Source organism: Rhagoletis zephyria, unplaced genomic scaffold, assembly GCF_001687245.7.
Source record: "Rhagoletis zephyria isolate East Lansing unplaced genomic scaffold, Rhagoletis_zephyria_1.1 Rzeph_scaffold_00431, whole genome shotgun sequence".
Lineage (NCBI taxonomy): Eukaryota > Metazoa > Arthropoda > Insecta > Diptera > Tephritidae > Rhagoletis > Rhagoletis zephyria.
The window spans coordinates 84,701-88,823 of record NW_016157515.1 but is presented as its reverse complement, the minus strand read 5'-3'; the positions used below and the strand labels follow the sequence as shown (position 1 = coordinate 88,823).

The following is a 4,123-nucleotide window of genomic DNA, read 5'->3' as shown; positions in this document are numbered from 1 at the left end:
TCTCTCTCTCTCTCTCTCTCTCTCTCTCTCTCTCTCTCTCTCTCTCTCTCTCTCTCTATCAACAGCAATTTCATATGTTGATATAGTCGGCAGGAAGGGCGCTCCATCGGTGGCTGGTTGAGCTATAAATAGCTCCAAAATATCGAAATCGCTCAGTATATTTAATTTCAGAGTTTCAAAATATGTAAATATTAACAAATGAATTTATGTACGTGAGCGAATACTGGAAACATACTTAGGCCCCTATTATGAGTTGCATTCGATCTTCGACTGTGGTTGAAAGTGCTGACCGAACGAATTTTCAGTTGGTATTATGACGCTCATTCGATGAAGAATAGCGCTATTGTGAATTTCGATTTCTTAGGTTTTTCACAATAGTATATTTTTCACCGCTGAGAAGCTTTGTTTAAAAATCGAGNCCGAACGAATTTTCAGTTGGTATTATGACGCTCATTCGATGAAGAATAGCGCTATTGTGAATTTCGATTTCTTAGGTTTTTCACAATAGTATATTTTTCACCGCTGAGAAGCTTTGTTTAAAAATCGAGCAAACTAAATAGTGTGCTTATGCATATGTATGTAAATTTGTGCAAATTAAAATGAAATAAAAAAGAGAGTTTTTTAAGAGAGTTTAAGTGTAGTCTTTCGAATATATTTTGTCATAAAATATATGTAAGAAATTTGTCTACAGATTTATTATAAACTTCCGACTATCCCAGAGTCTTTTGTGAGCCAAATCTATTTAAAATATTTTAAAACTATAAACAGCTCTACGATTTTGTTCTCAGAGATCGTGCCAACTGAGTATTGGGATTTTCTATCACAAGTAAAATCAGCCTTTCGAGCTTGTGTTTTGTATTCACGACATTAAAACTGCATGAAATTAATAAAATGTGTTTAAAATAAGTGTCTAGCCGCCAAAAAGTAAGGAAACGAATGCAAAATTATACATTTTTCACAATTTTCTAACATTTCGCTACACCATCGAAAGCAAAATTCCCCCTAAATTCCAAATTTGTTCCTATATATTCAAAAATAGTACCAGGAAATGCTCCTCGATAATTTGGGCCCCCCTAACTTTCAAGTTTTTTTCTATNTGTGTTTAAAATTAGTGTCTAGCCGCCAAAAAGTAAGGAAACGAATGCAAAATTATACATTTTTCACAATTTTCTAACATTTCGCTACACCATCGAAAGCAAAATTCCCCCTAAATTCCAAATTTGTTCCTATATATTCAAAAATAGTACCAGGAAATGCTCCTCGATAATTTGGGCCCCCCTAACTTTCAAGTTTTTTTCTATGTATATACTATATAAAAAAAATAATTTGTAAATTTTCATAATTAAAAATGTGAATATGTAGATTATCCGGTTTTGTTTTAAGTTATTCTCGCTAACTTCAAAGTAATTCCAATTAAGAATGGTAAAACCCGGCTGTAGTTGACAATGAGCGAAAATGGATTGAACGGTCAACTAATAGTTAAATTTATAATTCAATTGTTTATTACTTCGTCTTTACGTTTGTGTNCGGCTGTAGTTGACAATGAGCGAAAATGGATTGAACTACTAGTTAAATTTATAATTCAATTGTTTATTACTTCGTCTTTACGTTTGTGTCTTCTAAGTGTACATCGAAAGTTTGTATGAGAGAACCAATCTGAGATTATTGCTAAAACTATAGACCGGTTTGAGGAACAGACGTTTACACGTCTTAAGTAATTACAGCTTAAAACGATGTATACATATTACATAGTATACCAGAGGTTCCCAAACTTATTTTTCTCGTAGACTTGTTTCAAAACTTTACTGGTTTCGGTGGACCATCTGATGCTCATTTCTAACATATTCTCAAAGCTCATCAAAAAATGTGAAGATTAAATATAACGACGTAAATTTGCATCGCGGGTGAGTTCCAAAACTAAATTCGGAGTGCAAAAATAAAAATAAAATATTTTCTTGTATTCTATTTTTAAAATAATGTGATTACATACTTGCAAGTTTTAAAAAATAGAGCCCGTAAAGCCATGAAAGAACTATCTCGCTTTGAGGAGTTATATTTTTTAAGAGCAATAAATAAACTCCTCAACTTTCGGCTCACTTTGCATGTGATAAATAGTTTACTTGTGTTGATGGCATCATTTTTATTTTTATAGCTCCGAGTTTTAAAGTGATGCGAAAAATATTCGTCATCCGCATTTTTTAAACACAAAACCTGAAACAACAAAACTGCAAAGCTTTTTACGCCAAACTTCAAATTCAGAAACTGACAAAAAACAAAACATCGAATCTAGATAAATCGATGATAAACAAACAAGCAAGCAAGAAGCTCAAGGAGTGTTCCACCGTCTCATCCTCTTCAAAACAGGATGGGCAAATGGACTTGTCATATACGCCTTTCACATCCAGGTGTTTGAGCCACGTGAAGTGACCAGTCAGCAGTCCCGTCTTCTTAGTTAGAGGAAAAAACTAGATAGACCTTCTGAGATTGAAGGCAACATGAGTTTTTCCCACCTGCATCCACTCTATGGCTCCCAGTCATTGCTGAGCGAAGTGACCACCCAGTTTCTGATGGTGGCTTCGATGGTCGAAGTGAGGAGTGCTGCTGGTTGCGGATCAGGGAATACCTGGTCTAAGCCACCTGTGGCCAAATGGTCAGATGTCTAATTTCCACGCACTCCCGAGTTGGCCGGCATCCAGAGTAAAGCAAACTCGTTATCTTTACCAACATAATTTAGTCGAGACTTGCATTTGCGAACTAGCACTATACATACGGTGACCATAAATATATTTTGAAAATGCAGGACAATTTTTCAAAAAAATTACCTACATATAATTGCGTAGTATAAAAATAACAAAAATATACTACATACATATATACATTCCTCGTCATTTGAATAGCGCACCCTTTTTTTGATTTTCTACCATACAAAGTATGCTTGCCAAAATTTTTCTATGGAAGAAAATGCGCAGCACCGTCAACAAAAAAAATGTCGCCCCTATGTTTATTTTTTTTTAATTTTCAAAAATTTATTAAATGGGATGTAGACGTAGAATATGCTATATTTTTATAAAAATTTAATGAATANTATGCTATATTTTTATAAATATTTAATGAATTTTAAACATATATCACATTTGCTTCATTGGTATTAATCTTTTAGTAATGAATATTTACAAAATTATAATAAGGCATATTACATATTACTTTACACGAAATATGAACCTCTCCAAAGTAAAGTTGTTAGGCAAACTTTGTGTCGTTGAACACGAAAAAATACCCATGGTTTCAAAGAAGTGTTTTCGAGATTTGTTCGAAAAACGTATTTTTAGTATTTTTTCAGTTATTCCTCAATATCTCATGAAACTACCAACAGTTCGAAAGGTATTGATGGGCTCTTTGCAAAAATATATATTTTTTGTGCAGATTGTGTTCCGTAACATCTACATTTCTCATCAGATTTTCATTTACTGTAAAAAGAAAATGATTGAAATTTCAATTTTTCGATTTTGGTCGCTTGTAGCACTAATCATTTGCATCGAATTCGGCAAAATAATATATTTTTGTAAGAGGACTGTAGGTCGCTTATGTTGATTGGATAATTTTTTGATGAGATATTGACGAATAGGCTCGAAATGTACCAAAAATACGTTTTTCGAAAAAATTACGAAAACGCTTTTTTGAAAGGAAAACTGGCTTGGAAAATATTTTTTTCTTAAGAGATTACCACAAAATTTGTAGAACAGTGTTATCGATATATTTGATGTTTTTATACCCGAGCGCACTTGTGCACAAGGGTATATTAATTTTGTTCACATAACGGTTGTTTGTAACAGCCAAAACGAATCGAGATAGATATAGACAAATGTATACATAAATGATCAGGNCAGTTGTCTCTCTCGCACCGCTCCCGTAGCAGTGGCACCGTGTTGCTTCTTTGCTAATTTACATGGAAACAGGGTAGCTTTGGTGTGAAATAGAAGTACCAGCTTTTGTGCAATATGTTTACTTGTATATGCATATCAAATAAAACACCTCTTTGAGGTAAAATTTTCGAGTGACGAAAGCTGACCTAAATAGAAACACACAATTTATGATATCAATTTCGTGACGAAAATTATACGCA

General features: G+C 33.4%; 1 protein-coding gene across 1 annotated transcript in view; it reads right to left on the bottom strand.

Annotated features, from left to right (window-relative positions):
- Nucleotides 1-4,123, bottom strand: part of olf413 (DBH like monooxygenase olf413) — a gene marked incomplete at its 5' end in the record, with an annotated part of 196,099 nt that overhangs the window by 129,311 nt on the left and 62,665 nt on the right. The window lies entirely within an intron of this gene.